The sequence below is a fragment of the Palaemon carinicauda genome, chromosome 12 (assembly GCF_036898095.1).
Source record: "Palaemon carinicauda isolate YSFRI2023 chromosome 12, ASM3689809v2, whole genome shotgun sequence".
NCBI lineage: Eukaryota > Metazoa > Arthropoda > Malacostraca > Decapoda > Palaemonidae > Palaemon > Palaemon carinicauda.
In genome coordinates, this window is record NC_090736.1 from 145,573,467 (window position 1) to 145,599,886 (window position 26,420).

At 46.9% G+C, this 26,420-nt stretch overlaps 1 long non-coding RNA gene across 2 annotated transcripts in view; it reads right to left on the bottom strand.

Moving 5' to 3' along the window:
* Window positions 1-19,620, bottom strand: part of LOC137650679 (uncharacterized) — a 136,444-nt gene extending 116,824 nt beyond the window's left edge. The window contains exons 1-2 of one of the 2 annotated variants that reach the window (XR_011046048.1): window positions 19,477-19,526; window positions 19,165-19,368 (exon numbers count right to left, since the gene is read on the bottom strand). This is a non-coding gene — a long non-coding RNA (uncharacterized lncRNA). Of the gene's footprint in view, window positions 1-19,164 lie in introns of both variants that reach the window. The other variant, XR_011046047.1, reaches the window with a different exon arrangement.
* Window positions 19,621-26,420: the final 6,800 nt, after the last annotated feature.

Below are 26,420 nucleotides of genomic sequence, written 5' to 3' on the forward strand. Positions count from 1 at the left end.
ACACTTTTCACTGCACTGACACTCACTTCACTTCCCACTGCACTTTTACCTTTCAACTCTCTGACGTCAGCCATGAGTTGATTGCGGTCATTCGCCAATGACTCGACTCTCTCACCTAGAGCCTGGATGGCACGCATCATATCTGCCATTGAAGGTTGATGAGAGCTAGCAGGGGGGTCGGGTGCAACCACTACAGGGGAAGGAATAGGTTGAGGGGCATGGGGAGAGGAAAAATCAATTGAGCGAGACGAACTCCTCCTGATCCTATCCTTCTCTAGCCTACGTGCATATTTCAGGAATTCTTGAAACCCGAATTCCGAAAGCCCAGCGCATTCCTCACATCGATCTTCCAATTGACAGGCTTTACCCCTACAATTGGAACAAACGGTGTGCGGATCGATAGAGGCCTTCGGAAGACGCCTTGAACAGTCCCTAGCGCTACATTTCCTGTACTTGGGGACTTGAGAAGGGTCAGACATCTTGAATTAGTCAAAGGGGGGAATTCAAAATCTATCCAAGTCGTCAACAAATAATCCAAAATCCAAAAAAGAATGCAAGGAAGTATTGAAGATAACTTCTGCACAGCGATAGCTAATAACCAGAAATGAATACTTCACCAAATAACGTGAAAATCAATCCAGAAAACAAGAGCGTATTCAGTAGGTCTTGCCGGAGGCACGACAGAGAGAAAATTGGTTCTGTGTTGACATCGAGTACTTGAGTACCTGCTCGACAGATGGCGCTGTTGATGTACACCCCCACCTGTATAGCGATCGCCGGCGTATTCTGCCCGTAGGTTTTTTCTGTCGGGCAGCAGAGCTGACAGCTATATGATCATCGGGTAAGTTTAATATTGAAAAATAAATAGCTTTGTATTAAAATGTACATGTTTAATCATTGCATATGGAATTCCATCGGGTCCAGGGGCTGTATCGTTGCAATGAGCAAGTGCGGAATCAAATTCTCTTTCAGTGAAAGGAGAATTATACGACTCTTCCCTTCTTGTTGCAAAATTCAAAATTTTCTTTTCTTCAGTGCTCCTATACTGGTGACCAGGGGCTCCTTCACACTTGCTGGATACATTTGAAAAATGATTAGCCAGGGCATTGCTAACTTCATTTGCTTCAGTTACTAACTGGCCATTCACCTTCAACACTGGTGGTGGGTTGGGGGTGAATTTGCCAGCTATCTTTTTTACTTTCCTCCACACAGAAGATGGTGGTGTTCTACTGTTAATGGAGGAAATAAAAGACATCCATGACTGGCGCCTTGCTTCTTTCATGGCACGACGGAACTGTGCTCTACATTTCTTGTACATAGTTAAATTTTCATCAGTTCTGCGTCTACGCAATCGTGTTAGAGATCTTCTTGTGGCTCTGTAGAGTGCAGTTAGTTCTGAAGACCACCACGGGACTGGTCGTCGTTTGAATAACCCTGTTGTTTTGGGAATTGAATTGACTCCTGCTGTATGAAGAGTTCCATTCAGTAGGTCTATGGCATCATCAACACTTTCAAACTGTTCTGCTCTCCCTTCGATTTCACTTAGCTTGGAAAATTTAACCCAGTCTGCCTTGTCTAGATTCCAACGTGGCGATCTTTGCAAAGGCGGACCCTTGGTGTTTATAATGATTGGTGCATGATCACTAGTATGCCAATCATCTAATGTCCTCCAATCAAAATCAAGAAGGCAGTTAGAGCTTGCAATTGAAAGGTCAATGCATGACAAAGTACCTGTCTGAACATGAAAGTGTGTGGGCTCTCCTGTATTAAGGAGTCCCACATCCTCATTCTCCACAATTGATAAGATAATATTGCCCCTTGTGATGGCCAAAACATCACCCCATAAAGGATGTCTACCATTCATATCTCCCAGTAAGAGAAAAGGTTGAGGGAGTTGTTGAATGACCTCTGCTAAATCATCATATAAAATATTATCATTTGGAGGTAAGTACAGAGAGCATATTGTATATTTTCTCCCTATATCAATTTGTACAACAACTGCCTGCAGGGTTGTACCTATAGACATGGGTATTTGGGGAACATCTCGGCGAATGTACATGAGACTTCCGCCATGGCTCCCTGCTTGTTGATTATATGGTGTTCTATAGCTAACATACTCTCGAGGACTAGGAGTGTTAGAATCAAGCATACTTTCCTGTAGACATACAATTATGGGGGAATGCTCATGAATTAGGAGCTTAAGTTCTTCATATTTCGCCCTCAAACCCTGACAGTTCCATTGCAAAATGGAGGAGAAAACTATGGATTATTTCTGGAAGACATCTTGGATGAGGTCTTCCCATTAGCAGTTTTTAATTTAACATTATTACCAGTAGGTTTCTTCAGAGGTGGTCTTGTTATGTTGGGTTTTACATTTGTGTTTTTCTTTGTATTCTTTTTATCTATTTGTTGAGGTGGATGGTGGACCTCAACTTGAATTTCTGATTTATTCAGTCCATCTTCTGGTTCATTAGAAACATCAACAGACAAAACATCAAATTTATTTGATGTCATAACCTTAACGTTTCTAATGGAGGGTGGAGAGAGAGATGGAGGTCTCTCTCTTTTGCGATTAATAGATGGTGGGATTCAAGGTTTTTGCACCTTTCCCACAACAGGTGCATCAGGTAAGTTAGTCTTAAGTGGAACCTCCATCAGATCAGGCAAGGACATGGCCTGAGAGAGGTTTGTATTACTTTTTGTAATGGCAGCTGAAAGCTGTACAGCAATGGGCAATGACCTAGTGTTAATACACCGTGGTAAAGCCTCAGGAGGTGATATGGTTACCTCGTTATTTGACATTTTGTCAGATAGTATATTTTTTTTTGAGCTATTGGCAGTGCTAGGTTGGTTTGATTTTAATGCCTTAGCATATGTATTTGATTTATTTAATAGTCATTTGGCATGGGTCACACTTATGTGTTCTAAGTTTGATTTGTTGAGGGCAGCTTCCTCCAACTTATATAGCTCGCAGATCTTGTCTGTGGATTTGTGATTCGAGCTGCAATTTAAACACCTGGCTCCAAGTGCACACTCTCCATGGTAAGATTTGGAGCAAATACCACACATCTTCTCATTTTTGCAAACTTTGGACGGGTGCCCAAATTTAAAACAATTAAAGCATTGCAATGGCTTCTGCTTGAAGGGTCTTACTTTAATCCTTTCGTTCTCGATAATAATATGAAAAGGTACATCAGCATCCTGGAACGTAAGGATTATCATTGATGTACCTGGGACTTTATGAACTTTATAGGGATCAAGACATCCGGGGAATCGTGTCCTTGACTCCACCGGGACTTGAGTCGCCATTGCAGGGATCTCATTCTGAGGTGACCGTTGGGCACTAGACGGACCAAGGATGAGAGATGGCCGAGGAGACGTAACCACGATTGGGCTGGGAGTTTGTCTCGTCTGAGGAAAGGATTTGCGACCTTCCTCAACTTTGCTATCCTGTCGTCTGATGGGAAGGCTCTGTGGAGATTGGTGTCCAATATCATGCCTAGATATACCAGTCTTTGGGAAGGAAGCAGAGAAGACTTCTCAACATTTACCATGATCCCTAGATCTTGGCAAATTCCCAGAAGTTTGTCTCGGTGTCGAAGAAGGGTTGACTCCGAGTCTGCTAAGATCAGCCAGTCGTCCAGATAATGGAGGAGACGGATGCCGATCTTGTGTGCCCACGAAGATATCAGGGTGAACACTCTGGTGAAAAGCCGAGGTGCTGTGGAGAGACCGAAGCACAGCACCTTGAACTTGTAGATCTTGTTGTCTAGGCTGAATCTTAGGTATGTACTTCCTTGAAGACGGATGGATTGGGATCTGGAAGTACGCATCCTTCAGATCCAGTGTGCACATGAAGTCTCGCGGTCTCACTGCGAGTCTCACCATGTCTGCCGTCTCCATGCTGAACGGGGTCTGCTTGACAAACCTGTTCAGAGCTGAGAGGTCGATGACTGGTCTCCAGCCTCCAGACGCCTTCTTTACAAGAAAGAGTCGACTGTAGAAGCCTGGGGACCCGTCGACAACCTCTTGGAGAGCGTCCTTCTTCAACATGGTCTTGACTTCTGCCCAAATGGCTTGCCCTCTTGCCGATCCCATGGCAAGAGAGCTCAACGACACTGGATTCGCTGTCAGGGGAGGAAGAGATGTTATGAACGGGACGCGATATCCTCGGCTGATCACGGAGATCGTCCAGGAATCGGCCCCGAGTTGCTGCCGCCTGTTCGCGCAACTTTGGAGGCATTCCCCCACTGGTGGACATGCGGGGGGACTGCCAATCCTAGCGTTTGCGGCCTCGGCCACTCCCCATAGGATTCTTGCCTCCCCTGGAGGACTTCTTGCCTCTCCTGTCCTTGACAGGAAAGGGCTGTTTGGACACCGCTGCCTTTGCTGCTATTGCCGGCTTTGTCGCCTTTGCTGGGCAAGGTTGTTGAGGTGCTGGAGGCTTATAGGGCTTTGATGTTAAAGCCCTCTGGAGGAGGGAGTCCTGGTTGGACTTCCTCCACCTCTCAGCCGCCTGCTCTACATCTTTCGGCTCAAACAGACTACTCCCCAAAAGGGAGGAATGTCTGAGCTTACTGAACTCAGTGTTGGGGACCTTCGAGTTGAATCTTTCAGACACCGCATCACGGCGTTTCAGGATAGTGTTAGCCGACAAGTTCGAGACTTGGTGGGCCAGAAACTCGATGGTACGAGTGCCTGAAAGAAGGAAGGTCTCCAAGGCCTTCCTGGTACTCTCCTTAGACAAGTCTTCGGATCGTATCAGGATGCCAAGAGATCCCAGCCAGATATCCAGCCACGAAGTGGCCTGCATGGCACACTTCGCTACCTTCTCCTGGCAGAGAATCTCCGAGGCCGAGAACGACACTGGCCAGTTGGAGAGTCTCTCAAAAGGGACTCCCCTGGAGAGTTCTTCCACCGAGTGGTGGAGGGGAAGAGCTAAACAGGACTCCTCGATGATTTCAAAGTACCTCCTTTGATGGATACGAGGAGGTGGGAGGAGTTTGTTTCCGGAGCTGGAACAGCTGGAGGAGGCTAGCTCGGAGAGCTGGCTCTCGACCTTATCTCTGGCACTCTTGACCCCCTGGGACCAGGGCAAAGCCGTGCTGGTTTTAGGGGGCTTTTGAGTACCAAAGACTCTGTCCAGAACCGTGTCCTTGCCCTCTCGAGGAGGAATCTCCGGATCTGAAAATCCGTTAAGGTTCCTCATCAGAGCCAAAACTTGCCAAAAGGCATGCTCCGACTCCTGCGGCTCTCCTCCTGATGAACTAACAGCAAGGTCTCCAGTCCCCAAAGGCTCTTCTTGGGGGGACTCGTGGACGTTCACCGCGGGCTTAGCTGGTTCTGGTCTGATCCTCGAAGAAGATTTCGACTCCCTCCTGGGAGGGGTGCAGGATTCCAACAAATATGGTGGGGGGCTCTTCTCCGCCTCCACCCGAGGAGACTTCTTGGCGCGAGGTGGGATTTCTCCCATTGGTGTGATGGGAGAACGCCTCACCTCACGAGAATCCCGTGAGGACGGAAAATCCTCGTCCACGGGGATGGAGAGAAAATCTGGGGAGGGGAGGGAGCCTTCCTCGACAGCTTCCGAGGAACCAGTTTCGCCCTTGGAGAAGTAACCACTGATTTGAGGCCTAGTTCAGAGAAAGCAGGCTTAAAAGCCTGCACAACCGCTCTGATCAAGGGCTTAAACCAGGGCAGCTGACTGACAGCAACGCTGTCAGACACCCTCTAGAGGGAAGGGGATCGTAGGATCCCTAGGAGTGGAAACTACAACTGGGTCTGCCTGAAAGGAAGGAGCTGTAGAAGAAAAGATCCTGGACCGGTCCGGAGATTTTCCTCCCTTCGTTGGGCGCGCTGTCCTGCGCTTGCGGGGGGGGGGGGGGGGGGGGAAACGCGATGAAGATGACCTGACGCGTACTGCCTGATCCTGTGTGGGCACGAGCTGTGGTTCGCGCTGGACATCATACTGAGAATCGCGCTCGCGCGATAGGCCATTGCCTAGCTCGGGGGGCAATTGCTCGCGCGCGCGGACGAGCTAGGGCGAGCGATGGCGGGCGAGCGATGGCGGGCGGGCGGGCGAGCGATGGCGGGCGGGCGGGCGAGCGATGGCGGGCGGGCGGGCGAGCGATGGCGGGCGAGCGATGGCGGGCGGGCGGGCGAGCGATGGCGGGCGGGCGGGCGAGCGATGATGTGCAGGCGAGTGATGGCGCGCAGGCGAGCGATGGCACACAGGTGAACGATGGCGCGCAGGAGAAGGAGCTCGTGGGCACGCAGGCGTCAGAGCACGTGGGCGCGCAGGCGACAGGGTGCGTGGGTGCATAGGTGTCAGGGCGTGTGGGCGTGTTCCGGAGACCTCGGATGGAGTGCAGCCACAGGATGATGAAGGGCCCGTAAGGGTGAAGCTGTAGGGCGCGTGTGTAGGAAGAATATCCCTAGCGCGCGGGCGCGCAGAAGGGCGCTCGTCAGGAACCGAAGTTCTGGCAGTGGGCACGCGATGGAGACTGCGATGGCGCGTAGGCAAGGGATGGTGAGCAGGCGAGGTCTGATGGCGAGTCGGCGATCGTGGCGGAGGGCGCTGGCGAGCAGGAGAGGAAGAAGATTTCTCCTTGGAGCCCTGTTCCGAAGATCGAGGGCGAGCAGGCGAGCGATGACGAGCAGGCAAGCGTTGGCGAGCAGGAGAGCGCTGGCGAGCAGGAGCGCGCTGACGCGCTGGAGATCGCTGACGAGCAGGAGATTGCTGACGAGCAGGAGACCAAGGGCGTCCATGGCGTGTATCAGGCCGAGGGCGCGCAGAGGTCCGTTGGCGAGCAGGAGATCGTGGGTGCGTAGTCTCTGGAACTGCAGGGCGAACAGGAGCTTGTGGGCGTGCAGGAGAGCGCTGGCGAGATGAGGCAGCAACCGGTGAGCGCTTGCGCGCAGGAGAACGTTGGCGCATAGGGAAAACCTGGCGCTTAAGGGACTTACACACAATGTGTGTGAAAGCCCCTTTTGCCCCGAAGGGACCGGTGCGCGTTTGAAAACGGGATGTGTGGGCGCCCACAGCGCATCAGCAGCCAGGAAAGGTGAAGGCAGGTCAGCAGGTCTGGCAGGCGTAGGAGATCGTGAAGGATCTGCGGAGAGGTCCAGGTCCAAGGAAGTAGCAGGAACGGTAGCTGAAGGACAAGGTTCCTCTGCGCGGGACTGCGAGGATGAAGATCTGAAGAGGCGCCTCCTAACACCCTTGTGAGGAGATGGAAGACCTCGGCGACGAAGAGGAAGGCGAGCCTTACGTCGGATGCGTCCTCTGGGAGCAGCAGGCAAACCATCGGCAGTCCTCCGAAGATGAGTCTCTGTCAGTGAACTCCCCCAGGGGGGAGAATCACCCGCAGGAGAGACCGTTGGACTTAGATCCTCCCTCGAAGGATGTTCGGAGGGGGGAGCTAAACCTTCAGCTACAACAGGAGCAGGGATTTGAACACTCTCATTGGAAGCGTCTGCCACAACAGCCTCGACAATAGACAGAGGGTCAACCTCTGCTACCGCCGGTGACTGTTTGACAGCTGCTCCCAACCTGATCATGTAAAACAGGGCTTCCTTGGAGGGCGAACCCTGAAGCCCAAAGGAAGCCCAAAGCTGCAAAAGATCATTATTAACAGGAGAAATAATTAAATCCTCCCCCGGGGGAGGAGGAGGAGCTGCCTCACTATGGGAGGCAACTCCCTCTCCCAAACCCCAAGATCGGTCAACAACAGTATGGCCTACACTACCACTCGACAGCCTCTCATGAAAGGCCGACCGAGCGGGAGCTTCGGAGGAGGTTTGGGCTACGGAAGAAGAGTCCTTAGGATTTTCCTTCTTCAAAGAAACCTTTGAAAGAGAAATATCCCGTTTGGACTTCTTCTGGCGCCGTGAAAACCTCTCCCACTGGTAGGTAGGCCACTCCCTACAATCCATACAAACATTATCACTTTCACACCGTTATCAGGACATAAGGTGTGAGGATCCGTCTCGATGGAAGACATGAAGGTCCCACAAGGGCGGTCAGGTAACCCAGGGCACTTCCGCATTGTAGAGGCCAACTTCACAACACTCTGAGAAAAAGAAATAAAAAGCAATGATTAATGGCTGTCAAAGAGGCGAGGGTGAAAGCGGACACGTCCGATCACCACCCGAGCCAAAGTAAAAGTGGAGCTACAACACAGGTGTGTGAGGGGGGAGGGTAGCTAACTACCCTCCCTACCCCCCGCTAACTAGCGGTGGGGTAATAATCCCTCGTTAAATTTTTATGGCTCATCCTTTCAGCTACGCGAAAGTAATTACCCACTTTAAATAGGGTGATTTGTATTCCAGTTACGGAACAAATGACAAATTTAAGAATAATTCGTATTTATCTTAACGATACAAACCTCGAACTCTAAATTAGGGAATATACTTTCGGCATAGCTAGAAGAGTAGCCATAAGACTTTTAGCGGGGGATAAAGGGTTAGTACCGGCTACCTTGCTCACACACACCCGTGTTCTCTCATCACTTTTGATTGCAGTCAGGACTTGCAAGGGGATAGGTGATGGTGGGACAAATTTGTAAACAGTAAAAAGCTTAAGGTTTGTATCGGTGGGAAAAATACAAATCATTCTCAAATTTGTCATTTGTTCTGTCACTAATACAAACCCTTTCGCTCTTTATGAGGGAAGACTAACGCTAAGGTGGGTGGAAGTTCTAACCAGTGGCATTCATCTGAGTTATGCAAACTTAAAGAGGAATCACCCTGTCACCTCGCTAAATTTTCATGCATTTGCACGCGTTAGTGGCCTAAGCAATCTGTGTGATTGTGATACTAGCAATGTGACTTGTCTAAGTAAGAATTCTCAGAAGTCCTTGGATTTCTTTGACCAAACCATAGACGTTACCCAACTCCCACCTCGCAAGAGGATATGGGGACATAATAAATATATGTGCATATACAGTACCAGGTTGCAGAGTACCGTAGGTTCTGTGACCCAAGAGAGTGGAAAACGAAAAAAAGGAGGAGCCATTCACTCATATCATTCACCCCAAACTTAATCCTTGGTAACCTCTGCCCTCTATCATCTGCTACTTGTCCATCAAGGAGCTCGAGGTATTTAAACCACTTGCTGTGCAGTCACCACAGTTCTGATGGAGAACGTCTCCATGTTCCTGTGAGCTATGTCTTGCAGGTAGTCGGTGGTGAAGGTCGTCTCACACTTCTACACGCCCGCTTGAAGGACCAGCACCACAGAGTAGTTTTTCTTGAATACAAGGGACGTGCTAATGGCCCTAACGTTGTGAGCTCTAGGTTTTTGTGATTGCGGAGAAGAATCAGGATTCAAAACCTGGTCTATGACCTCGCGAATTCACACTGAAATTGTGTTCGTAGTAATTCTTCTTTTAACCTTCCCCTTGCTGACGAACAATCTGATCACTCGAGGACGAGGTCTTAAAGTTCAGAGGTAATACCTCAAAGCCCTCATTGGGCACAGTTGCACTTGATCTTGGTCATCAGTTATGTTACGGAGACTTTCCATCCGGAAGGACCCGAATCTAGGATCACTCGGATTTTGAGTCTTGGTGATAAACTCGGGCATTATGCCAAGCAGTACCTGTTCCCATCACTTTGAATGGGAGATGTCGTAGGAAAGACCATGAAGTTCGCTTACTCTCTTGGCTGAGGCCAAAGTAAGCAGGAAGACAGTTTTCAGTCAGGTACCAGATACCTGATGCAATGGTTCGTATGGAGCTCCTTTTAGCGATCGTAGAACACAAACAAAATTCCATGAAGGGGGTTTAGCTTCTGCCTGCGGATAGATATGCTCAAAACTGTATGACCTTTCGGGAGGAGGTGCGAGCTCGGATGGAAACGAGCAAGGCTGAGGGTGCTTGTCTGTGAATGCGACCTGCCATCACCCTTAAACATATGAACCACATGGCTCTATCCCATTGGGAGTAGGGCCCCGAGGTATTAACCCCAAAGGTTATGCCTCACCAGGCTTATCAGGGATCGTTGCAGCGACCGCAAGAGGTTGATGAGCATTACCATCAGGTTCCTCAGTAGAGCTAGAGTGCGGCATGGACAAGTCAAAAGCCCTTAATAGAAGAATCCCTTTCGCGTTGGTGAGAAGCGCGACCGTCTTCATAGGATGGAGGAACAGCGTGCACGCATTTATCCTGCCGAGGGAACTCAGTTCGTTGAGTGCCTCAACCATGCTGAAAAAGCTCAATTGGCAGACAGAAGTCCACTGACATGCTTATCCCCGGGGGATCGCAAGCCTGGCCAGGACTTCGAGGAGACCCAGGCGGCAACTTCTCAGGTAGGCAGGAAGTTGAAGAGGATGCTTCTAGTAAGGGCACGAGACACTTCGAAGGGACACCACTCCATAGGTGCTGGGGAGAGGGAAGCCATGGCCAACCCTTGTGGAGGCAGATGTGCGCTTCCGATGTGCCCCTAACTTCAGCACAGTACCTCCAACAGCGATTACTTGGAGTGGGAACCTAAAATCCCCAAGGAAGTGACAGGGTCCACTGAACCAGAGGGTTGTCCGGGGTCAAAGGAACATCACACTTACTCGTTCGTCCTCTGGAAGAAACTGAACGAACAGAGTCAGCGGAGGCGGAAGAGACACCGGAGTAAGAAATAAAGACTTCTGCAACCTCGAGGAGAAGAACCCCTTTTAGACTCTTTGCTTCGCCTACCCTATCGCTCCCACTGGGAGGAAGGCCATTCCCGACACTAATAAAAGAATCGCCTGAGTGCAAGAGTGTCGTTTGCACCCAGAACAAAAGGAGTGAGGATGTCTCCTGCACTGACATGAGCACCCTTCAATGCCGGGACAAACCCACATCTTAAGTCCTCAAACACCAAATAAACCTGAAAAGAGAAGAAAAGGTCAGTTTACTACCAATTTTAGTGAAGGGTTAACAGGTGAGAGTCTAGCTGAGTGTGTGAGCAGAGTGGTTGATCTAACCCGTGCTAACTAGTGGGAGGTTGTTTACCTCACATTCAAAATCTTTGGCTAATTTTCCAGTACAATATATCCATAGTAAAGAGCAAATGATTTGCATCTGTGTAAGAACAAACAGTACAATATATCCATAGTAAAGAGCAAATGATTTGTATCTGTGTAGGAACAAACTCCAACTTCTGGTTGACAAAACTGAAATGCTCACTTACAGCATCTATTAACCAAAAATATTTATATCGAAATACAGGCATTTTTACAACAGGTTTTCATGAAAGTCAAGTCAGCAGTATATACCTGCTCTGGGTTAATTTTTTGAGGTCGTCACAAAACCCTTACTGCCGACCCTGTACTCTAGTCAGAATTGACTATATTGACAGAGGACAATATAAATTAGAGTGTACTTTGATATTGGTATTCAACCTTGATCAGATTTTGACCTTATCATTGGTATTTAACTTTTAACACTAAAACTAAATCAATTATTTATTCAAAACAAAAAATTGACAGTGAAAAAAGTTTTATTTTAGTACAATTTAGTATAGCCATTGCATTATCTTATAATTATGTTATTTTTATTAATAAAATAAATTTTTGAATATACTTACCCGGTGATTATATAAGCTGCAACTCTGTTGCTCGACAGAAAACTCTACGTTCAAAATACGCCAGCGATCGCTATGCAGGTAGGGGGTGTACATCAACAGCGCCATCTGTCGAGCAGGTACTCAGTACTCAATGTAAACACAGAACCAATTTTCTCCTCGGTCCACTGGGTCTCTATTGGGGAGGAAGGGAGGGTCCTTTAATATATAATCACCGGGTAAGTATATTCAAAAATTTATTTTATTAATAAAAATAACATTTTTCAATATTAAACTTAGCCGGTGATTATATAAGCTGATTCACACCCGGGGGGTGGGTAGAGACCAGCATTACTTGTTTACATTATTATGAGCTAAGTATTTTGTATTTCATTTTAGCAGTTATTCAAAATAACAAACATAAAATAAATAAGTACCTGGTAAGGAAGTCGACTTGAACAATTACTCTGCCTTTTTAAGTACGTCTTCCTTACGGAGCCTCGCGATCCTCTTAGGATGCTGAGCGACCCCTAGGATCTGAAGTATCAAGGGTTGCAACCCATACAACAGGACCTCATCAAAACCTCTAATCTAGGCGCTTCTCAAGAAATGACTTTGACCACCCGCCAAATCAAGTAGGATGCGAAAGGCTTCTTAGCCTTCCGGACAACCCAAAAACAATAATACAACATTTCAAGAGAAAGATTAAAAAGGTTATGGAATTAGGGAATTGTAGTGGTTGAGCCCTCACCCACTACTGCACTCGTTGCTACGAATGGTCCCAGAGTGTAGCAGTTCTCGTAAAGAGACTGGACATTCTTAAGATAAAAAGACGCAAACACTGACTTGCTTTTCCAATAGGTTGCGTCGATTATACTTTGCAGAGATCTATTTTGTTTAAAGGCCACGGAAGTTGCGACAGCTCTAACTTCGTGTGTCCTTACCTTCAGCAAAGCTTGGTCTTCCTCATTCAGATGGGAATGAGCTTCTCGTATTAACAGTCTGATAAAAAAGGATAAAGCATTCTTTGACATAGGCAAAGATGGTTTCTTAACTGAACACCATAAAGCTTCAGACGGGCCTCGTAAAGGTTTTTAAATAGAACTTAAGAGCTCTTACAGGACATAAGACTCTTTCTAGTTCATTTCCAACCATACGATAAGTTTGGAATATCGAACGATATTGGCCAAGGCCGAGAAGGCAGCTCGTGTTTGGCTAGAAAACCAAGTTGTAGAACATGTAGCCGTTTCGGATGAGAATCCGATGTTCTTGCTGAAGGCATGAATCTCACTGACTCTTTTAGCTGTGGCTAAGCATACCAGGAAAAGAGTCTTTAAGGTGAGATCTTTCAGGGAGGCTGATTGTAGCGGTTCGAACCTGTCTGACATAAGGAATCTTAGTACCACGTCTAAATTCCAACCAGGTGTAACCAAACGACGCTCCTTCGTGGTCTCAAAAGACTTAAGGAGGTCCTGTAGATCTTTATTGTTGGAAAGATCTAAGCCTCTGTGACGGAAGACTGATGCCAACATGCTTCTGTAACCCTTGATAGTGGGAGCTGAAAGAGATCGTTCTTTCCTCAGATATAAGAGGAAGTCAGCTATTTGAGTTACAGAGGTACTGGTCGAGGATACGGATACTGACTTGCACCAGTTTCGGAAGATTTCCCACTTCGATTGGTAGACTCTAAGGGTGGATGTTCTCCTTGCTCTAGCAATCGCTCTGGCTGCCTCCTTCGAAAAGCCTCTAGCTCTCGAGAGTCTTTCGATAGTCTGAAGGCAGTCAGACGAAGAGCGTGGAGGCCTTGGTGTACCTTCTTTACGCGTGGCTGACGTAGAAGGTCCACCCTTAGGGGAAGTGTTCTGGGAACGTCTACTAGCCATCGAAGTACCTCGGTGAACCATTCTCTCGCGGGCCAGAGGGAAGCAACTAGCGTCAACCTTGTCCCTTCGTGAGAGGCGAACTTCTGCAGTACCTTGTTGACAATCTTGAACGGAGGGAATGCATATAGATCTATATGTGACCAATCTAGTAGAAAGGCATCTATATGAACTGCTGCTGGGTCCGGGATTGGTGAGCAAAATATTGGGAGCCTCTTGGTCATCGAGGTTGCGAAGAGATATAGCTATGGTTGGCTGGCCCCAGGTGGCCCAAAGTCTCTTGCATACATCCTTGTGGAGGGTCCATTCTGTTGGAATTATTTGTCCCTTCCGACTGAGACAATCTGCCATGACATTCAAGTTGCCTTGGATGAACCTCGTTACTAGTGATATGTCTAGACCTTTTGACCAGGTGAGGAGGTCCCTTGCGATCTCGTACAATGTCAGAGAGTAGGTCCCTCCTTGCTTGGAGATGTACGCCAAAGCCGTGGTGTTGTCCGAGTTCACCTCCACCACTTTGCCTTGAAGGAGAGACCTGAAGCTTTTCCAGGTCAGACGTACTGCCAGTAGCTCCTTGCAGTTGAAATGCATTGTCCTTTGACTCGAGTTCCATAATCCCGAGCATTCCCGACCGTCTAATGTCGCACCCCAGCCTACGTCCGATGCGTCCGAGAAGAGAACGTGGTTGGGAGTCTGAACAGTCAGGGGAAGACCCTCTCTAAGGTTGATATAGTCCTTTCACCAAGTCAGACAAGACTTTATCTATCCGGAAACCGGGATCGAGACCGCTTCTAGCGTCTTGTCCTTTTCCCAGTGAAAAGCTAGATGGTATAGAAGAGGACGGAGGTGTAGTCTTCCTAGTGACACAAATTGATCCACGGATGACAGTGTCCCTACCAGACTCATCCACAGCCTGACTGGGCAGCGTTCCTTCTTCAGCATCTTCTGGATGGATAGCAGGGCTGGGGGCTGATCGTCTTGTTCAGCAACGTCCTCATCAGAGGGTTCCTCATCCGAAACTGATGAGGAAACGGCAACGGAGTGGGCAACGTCTGACTCGCTGAATCCGGTCGCACTGGTGGATGCGTGACGGGGCCGGACGCAATATCATGGAACTGCTGCACAGTCTGTGAACTGTCAACAACCATGGGTGCGCGAGGAAGTACAGCGTCAACCCGAAACTGTCTAGACTGTCTGGGTTGTGCAGTCAACACCCTACCGGGTTGCTGAGGTTGACGCACTGCGTCACAACAAGTCACCTCTGCTGGTTGTTGAACGTCCTGAACGTCAACAACCACCTCCGAGCGTCGCTTAACGTCAACGTGCGACTGGCAACCCACACTGGGACACATCGGTGGAGGAACCACCACAACTGGCAGACGCGAGTAGGTTACCTCAGCGTCAACAGGGCGCACAACCGACCGGTTGGAAGGTTGTTGGCCAGAAGGAGGAACCACCTCAACTGGCAGACGCGAGTAGGTTACCTCAGCGTCAACAGGGCGCACAACCAACCGGTTGGAAGGTTGTTGGCCAGAAGGTTCTTCTCCGCATTTAAGTCCTCTATCAAGGACACAAGCTTGGACTGCATGTCTTGCAGCAAAGCCCATTTAGGGTCTACGGGAGCAGGTGTGGCAACAGACGGGGTTAGCGACTGAGGCGGAACCATTTACCATCCCTGAAAGCCTTGTTATGTGTGACATAATAGTACAGCAAAACTTCAAAGGCTCGACAAAAGTTGAGAAGTTGACCTGTAAACAACTTGGAGCGTCTCCTGGCTAGGCGCCAGGCCGAGTCTACCAGAATTGAGAAGTCTATCTGGGCAGAGGCATGAACTCCCAAGCCGAGAACTTCTCTCGTGTCCTATCAGACTCTCGCTCTATAAGCCAGTTTAAAAGAAGGGAAATCAAAGGCTGTATCCCTAAAACTCCTCCTGGTGCAAAAACCAGTCGCCTAGCCAACGTAACGCTCTCTAGGAGAGCGAGAGACCACTAGCTTAAAAAACACGGCTTCGAAGTAGCTAGGCCTAGTGTAAGTTCTGACGTTTAGGCGAACGAGGAGCAGCAGTTACAAGATCCGGACGAAGATCCTTAAAAAAATCATCATGATTTAATTAAAGTCCATAGGAGGCTAAGCAGCTTAAGGCTCCTCTCCAAATGACAGAGTCCTCAAGGGAATATCAGTAGGAGGGAGAACAGCACTTTCTCATCTACAGGAACCTTGTCCGATAAAAGCTAGGTTACCTCAGTGAGTCTCTCACTGGTGCATTAGTAGCAGACCAGAAGGCAACGTCATGTAACTGCTTGACAGTCTGTGAACTGTCAAAAACTGAACTGTCAACCACAACAGGTGCGTGAGGACATACAGTGTTCACTCGAGACTGCTTTGACTGTCTATACTGAGCAGTCAAAACAACTCTAGAATGCGGAGGTTGACGCACCGCGTCAAAACAAAACAACTTAGACTGTTGTTGTACCTCGCGAACGTCAACGGAAGGTTCCGTGCGTTACTGAACGTCAACATGCGGCTGGCAGGGTACACTGGAACGCATGGGTGGCGGGACTCTCTCAGCTGGAGTGCGGCAGAAGGTCGCCTCAGCGTCCACAGGACGCACAACCGTGGTTGGTTGTAGGCTAGAGGTTGGTGCAGTGTCAACCTTCTCCGCACGAAAGTCCCGCATCAATGACGTTAACTGAGACTGCATGGTCTGCAGCAAAGACCACTTAGGGTCTACAGGAGCAGGTGCGGCAACAGACGGTGTGACTGCCTGATGCGGTACCGCTTTGCCTCTCTTAGGAGGTGAGCAGTCGTCGGAAGACTGCAGCGAGTCCGAACTGACCCAGTGGCTACAACTGGGCCGTTGGACTTGCGCGGAAGGGACCGACTTGCGCTTAATAAGCTGCGAACCTTGGTCCATGGTTTCTTACGAGAAACCTCTTCCGCAGACGAGAAATAAATGGGCTCTCTCGTCATTGTGTGGGTGGGGCGATCTTGGGTAGATACGCCCGAAACCACGGAGGGAAACGTCTGTTCGTTGATCAAGGCCTGACGAACCCATAAGTCGTTCGACATTACTTCTCCCCTGGGCTTGGGAGCTTGCAAGAGGTCCCGGACTAGGTGAACGACAGGCACGAACAGACGAACCCTCGGACGCAACACTGTAACACTTTGCGCATATCACTTTATCACTTTGATTTTCTGTTTTGCACTTATTTCACTGAAATCGAAACTTTTACTGATTTCTACCTGAAACACGCAATTCTACCCTCATTAAAAGGTAGTAATTGCGAAATCAGTCGTATAATGCAGCTCATTAATACTAGCAAAAAACAGAAAACATATATAAAGATAAAAAATTCAGTGGCTGGGAAAGAGACTAAACATTAGTTCAAATAAACTACGTTTACAATCTCTCACCGCACATAGCCTGGGGACAAGAATAAAACCCTAGAAACGTTTTACCTTCTTCCCCGTAAAGCGACTAGGGACGCGAGTAACACGAGAACAACGTTACCCGCTTGAACGGAACGTTTTCTCTCCTCTCTCTCCCTCCGTCTCTATCTCTCTCTCTCTTGATTTCGCACCTAAGAGAAGAGCCCAATTATATATCGTCAAAAAAAAAACATGTTATTTGACTAAAGGAAAAAAACTGAAAGGTTTTCCAAATAAAAAGTTCCTTTAATATAGAATTTAAAACATTAAAGCTAAGAAAGAATGAACAAAACGTCAGAATCGATTTACTCTTACTGCAAAGTGAAACCGTGATACACTCTCTCTCTATCGTAACGATAGAGCGCATGTTGAACGTCCTGAACGTCAACAACTGCGTAGTCTAAAAAACTAAACGTTAGTTCATCTTTGAAAACAGTACGAAGACTATCAAAGAAATTCTTTCATAAAACATTAAATTTAAAAAGTTTTAAATTCTTTAAAGGCTAAATACGATATAACGGGCTCAACGTTGATTAACTTCGGTTCCAAGTTAGGACCGCCTACTATCAGGAAAGGTCGCATATAAACAAAACATAAATTATCTTTATATGTTTATAATAAATGGAAAGTTAATCGAAGAGGCCTAATAAAGGCGGAGAGATATAAAATATATAGATCTATAACGTGTTAAGCAAAATACTAAAAACCTAAACACACTTCCGTCAAAGGGAAGGGTCGGCCATTTAAAAGTGAAAGAGAGTCCATACTCTCTTTGTCACCCTAATTAAATCTATCCAAAACGAGTTCAAGTTTTGAGATGAAGATAAAACACCTGCATAGCGAAAGCTCAAAACTAGAATAGTGTACTTCACCAAATAGTTGTGAAAACAAATCCAGTTAGTAACAGCGTATTAGTAGGTCTTGCCGGTAGCCCGACAGAGAGAAAATTGGTTCTGTGTTTACATTGAGTACTGAGTACCTGCTCGACAGATGGCGCTGTTGATGTACACCCCCTACCTGCATAGCGATCGCTGGCGTATTTTGAACGTAGAGTTTTCTGTCGAGCAACAGAGTTGCAGCTTATATAATCACCGGCTAAGTTTAATATTGAAAAATTATTATTACTTATACTGTTTTGTCTTTACCTCCACATTATGTTTAATACTTTTTTCTTTTCTATATTTCCCTAATTAAAAATAATCCTACTATTTACTTTGGGTCTTCCTCCAATGGTTGTTGAAGCTCAACTATTTCATTATTTTTTTTTATACAATCATGGCAAAACAACAAAAAATGTGTCCAAATCTTCTTCTTTTCCACAAAAATTACATTATATTTCTAATTTTCTGTACTAGTAATGGTAACTACTTTTAATCTTCAATCAGAGATTTATTCACTGTCACGTCCCTTTATATTAGCAAATCTCCTACCTATACAGCTACAAATGCTATCTTAATCTACAACACTTGACAAATTCAAATGGTTCTTAAACACTCATTCAGTAAGGATTTCTTTAATTGGATCATTCTAAACAAGTGACCATTTTCTTTTTGGAGGGTTAAGAAGCATTACAGGTTTTGTAGGTGTTTTAAACGATTGTAATGATGTTAACAAACACGGGAACCTAATTTACAAGTTTTAAGGATGGTTCAAACTAGGATACATAAGAAACAAATTTCAAATATTAAACTAAGGGTCGTGATTTAATTAGGGTAAGCTAAGGACACAGAGGTCTAAGAGGGAGTAACACTTCCAGTTGAATCAGTAGAACTTCAAAAGTTCAAAGTTGGAGCAAATGTTTTTATGTTGACCAGGCTGACATGAGCCTTTTTATAGTTTATATATGACATATCTGTTTTTTGACGTTAATAGTTTACATAGTACATATCTGTTTTTACACTTACTGTTTTTAGAATGATATACTGTATTGTTAATTCATTCTCATCCTTTATTTCCTTATTTCCTTTCCTCACTGGGCTATTTTTCCCTATTGGAGCCCTTGGGCTTATAGCATCTTGCTTTTCCAACTAGGGTTGTAGCTTGGCTAGTAATAATAATAATAATAATCATATAATGAAAAAAGTCCTAGGTTAGGTTAGGTGGGATACCCAGGAGTTTGATTACGTTTTAAAGTATAGAAGATATTTCAGTAAAATAATTTCCTCAGGAATGTTATAATTCCTTATAATTACATTAGCAACATGACTTACTGACTTCAATGGAAATCAATAAGCAACGATTTCTTATAACTCCATAAATGATACTCCCCCAAATAACACCTAATAATACGAGACACCTTATGGATATTACTTACAAGTCTATGCTTCTCCTTGGTTGAGATCAAATTTCTTGGTACTTTTGCACTGCATTGATAGTCTATCATACATTAATTAATGTTGACACAATAGTATGATAATTTTTGCAAGATAAATAAAGGTACTATAAGTCTCCATTGACTTCTCGTGTTCCAATAATATTTATGAGAGCGTCAGCTGAGACTCGGACGGTCTAACATTTTCTGAAATAATGTGTTTTCGTAAAATAATTGGCCAAACTTTTAGTATTAGCAAGAAAACACTGTTTTCTGATTTTGAACGTATGGTTTCTAGACTAATATGAATATTACACGCCATAATATATGATGCCGAGATCGCCACTTGCTGAGGGCGTTCTTCCTACTCACTATATCTGAAACATATTTTATTACTTTTGAAATGCAATCATTGTATGATTATTTTCTTTTGCATGGTAAGATTTTTATGGACGGGAATCTCATTACTTGTTTCACGTTATCATCAACTCCAATGATTGATATTTAAACAGAGGAAGATCGGTAGCTAATCAACAGTAGCTGGAGCGATTAAATTTCTTTAAAACGTGGCTACGTTCACACAAATAAAAGTCAGGCTGTGTCTTTTACTTATTCTCATTATGATTCTTATTTATGATATTCTTTATGCATCTAATATAAAATGTATATCAATAGTAATAAGTTGTAACATAAAAATTTTCACGTGTGAGCAATTCTCCAAAAACTACAATGTTACAACTGATTTCAGTTGGCCTTTACAGATTAAGGAACAAAGCCATTACGTATTGTTTACAAAGACGACTACTTGTGTGTGACCATTTAAAGTCTTATAAAAAATAAAGCCAAGCCAAAATAATGATTGATTAAAAGTTTTAAAACCTATTAAATAAATTCACAAGTAAAATAGTTTTTAATTCTAAATATTAACGTATGGAAAAAGATACATTGACGAGTCATCATTATGTCTTAGGATACTTTGCATTGCCACAATTATTTTAAAAAATTCTTAATACATATTATAAAATTTCTTATGTCCGTGCTTAATTCGGACTTTTTTATTTATAATATCATAAATGTAAATCAACATATATAAATATATATATATATATATATATATATATATATATATATATATATATATATATATATATATATATATATATATATATATATATATATATATATATATATATATTTTTGGGCTCAAGCCATGGCGTCCTGATGGAAGGTTCCTGTTTGGTAGCTTCCTTGGGTATAAGACTACTAAGATATTCCCAGAGAATTTAACACAGGTTATCACAGAATTCTAACTTCTGGAGCGAGTATCTCAAAGGTTTCCCTTTAAGACATCGTAATACAACAGGGGACACGCATGTCTGGTCGTGCCACATAGCTATCTCCACCCCGAACAGAGTTAACGCTTCGGTGTGTAAGGGCTGAGAATAGCTGGGAGCCGTTCCACAGCTAATCTCACTCGTGGCTACTACTGATACTCGAGACGTAAACAAACGGACGCCATTGCTCTAATGACGTCACGCGCGTCTTTATCCTTTGTTTAGTAGCTGCCCTACTTAGACGGATTTTCCCTTGTGTGAACTTTATCGCTTTGCATCTTCGCTATGTCGTTACCTTCAGCCTCGCCTTCTTCTGGAAAGTTGAGTACAAGGTTCCAGTATTGTTTAATTAAGCTCTGGCCGTAAAGTAAATATTATTTCGCGAAATAATTGATGTTTTGTGGCAGAGCTGTGCCTCTACCGGACCCGCCATTTTATGGCGTCGTTGTTGTTTTGCATGTCCTATTTAGTTAGCCACAACAACGCTTCCGGCCTTATATACTAATCGAATACATTAGTTTATTTAGTCTTCATAGCTAGGAACTTTTATATCGTGTTTAGACGCTTTTTATCGGTCATCGATTGACCTCATACCAGTCGGCTACTATAGCCCCCAGGCCAGGAGCCTATATACAAGTGTTCATGCATGATTTATCAGTGATCCTAGACTAAGTTATGAAGATAGTGGCATTATTATTTTACAATACTTTTGACTAGTGATGCAAATGTTTTCGCCTTCAGGGACCATATAGGGGATAGGCTAGTCAGTGATTCTTTCTAGCCTAACCTAACCTTAGGACCCCTATATGCTTCCTTCATCCCCTGCCTTGGCACTCCCTCTAATTAGCCTTGATCCCTTTTCTGAGTAAAGGGATTTATTGTCTAATAGAGTATTATATCGCCTCTCAGTCCTCCCTAAAGGAATGAACCCCCTTTAGGATTGCGTCTGAGAGTGAGGTTAGGCTAGCCTACCTCTATGGCTAGGATAGTCTACGACTTTCCTGCGATAGCGATACGTCTTCTTCCTTGCCTAGTTCAGGACTTTTAGCCCTGATCTAGGCCGGGTTAGGAAGGTTTCTCTGTTCCATGCTGAAACTGTACTCTTGCACCGTTTTAGCCGATCAGCCTAATCTTAGGTTAGGGAGTGTCCTCCCTTCCCTTTGTGGCCGCTCTGGTACAGAAACCCTTCCTGGGAAGACCCCTCTCTTCTCCCTCCCCACCTATCTCTTGTATAGCCTAGCCTATGCTTAGGTTAGTTTATACTCATCTGTCCCCTGTCCTACAAATCCTCCTTAGGGTGGATGAGTAGGGCTACCCGAGCTTCCCTGTGCTGTCCGCTCTGGTACATATACCTTCATAGTGTCCTATAAGGTTAGTTACTAGTGTAGCTCTGCATAGGGGAGTCTCCCCCCCCCCCTCTTGGGTGTTCCCTAGTCCTCCCTTGGGCTACCTGCTCCCGGTCCCTAGTGACCCCTGCTTATGGATGCTAGAGCCTGTCTCTATCATGGGTACACCCCCTCAGGGAGGGGGAGGGATGTCTGGAACCCTGACGGTACTTCCTGCATCCTTCCCCCCCTCCCCCTGTCTCTCTATCTATCCGGGTGCCGGTCTCTTGCCGCCTCTTCTGCCGGCAATACCTGCCTCCCTCTTGGTGACTTCCCTACCCTTGCCGCCAGCCCCCCGTGTACCGAGGGACTGCCGGCTGCCGCCGGCTACTACCGGCAGCTCTCCTACTCCTATCTAATCGTCCGCTTGCCGGTCGATCTCCGGAGTGCCGGCATATACTGCCGGCAACCCGATACTACCTGTACCATCCTTACCCCAGTCACCAATCCGGCATCCTCCGGCTGCCGGAGCTGCCGCTCCCTGCCGGCGTGCCGCCGTTGTGCCGGCGGCCGCCATCCTGGTATCTAACTGACTTTGAAAATTGTCTGTTCTAGTGCCAGAATCTATGCTGGAGCGAGCTCCGGCGTGCCGGCGGCTTGCCGGTTGCCCCGGACGCGTCAAGAATACTTGCACCCCCTCTCTGTAGCTATCATAAGACTAAGATAGCCCTACCTTGCAAATAGATAAGCTGCTTTGCTTCTAAGATCAGTACCTAGTACTGCTCTATTCGTGATCATGCTGTCTCTTTGCATTCTTCTATTTCCAGCATGCTATGTGCATCTTAGCGCGGCTGGTTGCCAGAAGCAGTTTCCCTTAATGAGGCCTTCTGGCTCTTATCTGGGAACCGAATGAATTCGATCCCAACCTTGTCCTTGGCTTTCCATGGAGTTCCAATATAATGGGAATCCTAGGAAACTATATCCAATGATCTCGGTCATTTGGATTATCCCAGGACCAAGCCTATGGTAACCAGCCGGGCGAGATGCATGGAGCGTGTTCTCCTTTACTGTTTCATTCTCTATGCATCACACCTTCTTTAAGTTAAAATTAATGATTAATATTAACTTAATTTAAGAGCCATTCCTATGACTCCCCCATACTCATTTTCTCTTTCTTCCACAGGAGGAGCAGATGAAGTGCGATTTCGCATACTGTGCTGTGAAACGCTCGCAGTTTTACGGACATACGGCGTGCAGGACTCACGCCCCTTGCTCAGACAAGAAAGGGGATTGGAAGTTCTGGAATCCACTGGAATGTACGGTCTGCCAGGCCTACCTAGTTGAGGCCTTCCATAACCCTCCCTCAGCGGAGGTTAGAGACATTGCTCGTGAAAAACTGCGCAAGTGGGTGCGTGGTTTTCAGAGAAATGCTACTGGACCGTACCTGGCCACCGAAGAACTGAGGTCCCTGTTGTTCCCTAAGGCCTCCCCTGACTCAGTGGTTCCAAAGGAAGCAATCCCCACTGTCCAAATTACGGTGGAACCTGATGTGGTCATGGCTCAGTCCATGCACGAGTGTCGTTTAGATTCCGAGGATGATGAACAGATCTCTGACGTCTCGGAAGACACGGAGAAGACGCTTATGGCTCAAGGAGCCGAAGAGGACGAAGACAAGGTGGAATACACCGAGTCGGAGATTGGAGCTACTCCCTCGTCCATCCCTCCGCCTACTCCTACACCGACGGATGTGTCCATCCCGTCTACCTCCTCGACCCCGGATCCTTCCTCTTCTACCCAAGAACTGATCCGACTGATTAGAGCTGTCATGGACGACAGACTGAAGGAGAACCAGGAGTCCATCAGGTCTATGATTGGATCCAGAGAACCGAAGAAGATCTCGGTCAAGGATCTCCCAGCTTGCTCTCATGCCAACCCGTGGAGGTATGCAGAGCATATGGTTATTGCGACCGGCAGGATCTTTGTTAGTGACAAAATCGGCACGGTCCCGTTGGAAGATGTGGAGTTCTTCCCAAGCTTCGAGGCCTACCCGGACTGTTACGTCCGGCTTCGTTCCGAACCTGCCTCGAAGGAGGAGACCGAACCTAAAGAAGAGATAGTGTTCGATCTCGCAAAGGCCCAGGCTATGCTAGCCTCCGCATTTAAGAGCAGGGGCTTTACCTGCTCTAAGCTTCCTGCCTTGAGCAAGAAGCATCCTACATATGTCGCACCTGACACTGCGATTCTTCCATTTTTGGAAAAGGCCTTGGCTGCATGCCTTAAAGCGGCGGAAGAAGGAAAACCCTGCCCTGCACTGGAGGAGTGCAGACCCTTCTCCATCGTGACACCCCCTGACACTAGACAATGGAAAGATGTCCAACATACTTTCGTCGTGGGTAGGCTCGATCCTGACGTCGCCGGACGTCAGTTTAATGAAGACCTCCCTAAGCTCAATGATCACCTCCTTCGCCGGGAACAAGACACGAAGGAGAGGCTTGCGGCATCTCTTTCTCATCAAGTCCAACTTGAAGTTATGGCCTGTGACACAGCAGTACCCGATCACTACATGGTACTGGCCAAATCCCACTTACTCACGGTAATGAAGGACTTGTACCATTTCATAAAGGCTCGTAGAGCCTGTCGTGAATTCGTGTTTGTCGGTGCCACCGTGAAACACGAACCCCGGAGGCTGATTTCCTCCAACATCTGGGGAAAGCACCTGTTTCCTTCTGACCTTGTCAAGGAAATAACTGACAGAGCCGCCACGGAGAATAGGAACCTTCTCCACAAGTGGGGCATGTCCAGAAAAAGGAAAACCTCTCAGGACGATGGACCTCAGCCTAAGAGGAAACCTCAGAAGCCGAAACCCCAGCAACGTCAACAAAGACGTCAGTTTCCGGGACCCGCTACCTCCCAAGTGGTTGCCCAACCACAACAGACCTTTCAATTGGTCCCCCAACCGGTGTTGTCACAGTCACCGGTCTTCACCCCTGCCTTTGAGCAGCCATCCACTACCTTTCATGCCAGAGGTAGAGGCTCGTCCAGGGGTGCAAGCAGAGACGCCTCTCGTCGTCCCTCCAGAGGTAGAGGAGGAAAGGGAGCTAGCGGCCGAGGCAACAAGTCCTCGGGACACCAGAAGCAATGAAGTGCTTCCGGTGGGAGGAAGACTCCGCCAATTCCAGGATCGTTGGACCTTCGATCCTTGGGCACACAGCATCATCAAGAACGGTCTAGGCTGGAGTTGGGTGCAACCACCCCCAATCTTCCAGCGGTTCTTTCAACAATCGACCCCCATTCTGGAAGAATATGTTCTAGACCTCTTGAACAAGAAGGTGATAAGGAAGGTAAAGTCCACCAGGTTCCAAGGGAGACTGTTTTGCGTTCCCAAGAAGGACTCAGACAAGCTCAGAGTCATTCTGGACTTATCCCCCCTCAACAAGTTCATAGAGAACAACAAATTCAAGATGCTGACGCTTCAACAAATAAGGACCCTTCTGCCTCAAGGTTCCTACACGGTCTCTATAGACCTGGCGGATGCCTATTGGCACATTCCAATGAACCATCACGCTTCCTCCTACCTAGGATTTCGACTCCAAAGGAAAAGCTACGCCTTCCGGGCCATGCCATTCGGCCTCAATGTGGCCCCTCGGATCTTCACAAAGCTGGCGGATGCCATAGTACAACAGCTCCGCCTAAGAAACGTCCAGGTGATGGCCTACCTCGACGACTGGCTAGTCTGGGCTCCATCGCCCGAAGAGTGTACAAAGTCTTGCGACGAAGTTACCCAGTACCTAGAACACCTGGGATTCAAGATCAACGAGAAGAAATCTCGCCTCTCTCCGGCTCAGAAGTTTCAGTGGCTGGGAATCCACTGGAATCTTCAGTCACACCGCCTTTCCATCCCCCAGAAGAAAAGGAAGGAAATAGCAGGGTCTGTCAAGCGACTACTGAAATCCAAACGCATTTCAAGACGACAGCAGGAACGAGTTCTAGGCTCTCTACAATTCGCCTCAGTGACAAACCCAGTGCTTCGTGCACAGCTAAAGGATGCCGCGGGAGTCTGGAGACGATCGGCATCCATCGCTCGAAGAGACCTCAAGAGACGGCTTCCAAACAGACTTCGACGCCTCCTAAAGCCGTGGTCAGAAGCAATGGCCCTGAAAAGGTCCATTCCTCTCCAACACCCTCCTCCATCACTCAACATCCACACGGATGCCTCACTGGAGGGCTGGGGAGGTCACTCCCACCTGAAACAAGCTCAAGGGATCTGGTCTCCACTATTCAAGACGTTCCACATAAACATCTTGGAGGCCATGGCGGTCCTTCTTACTCTGAAGAAGCTATCCCCGCCGCCCTCGATCCACATCCGTCTAACCCTAGACAACTCGGTGGTAGTTCGTTGTCTCAATCGCCAGGGCTCAAGATCGCCCCAGATAAATCAGGTGCTTCTCCCAATCTTCCGTCTGGCGGAGAAGAAGAAGTGGCACCTGTCTGCAGTTCACCTACAAGGATTCCGCAACGTGACAGCGGATGCTCTATCTCGGACAAACCCGATAGAGTCGGAATGGTCTCTAGACGCAAGATCATTCTCCTTCATCTCTCA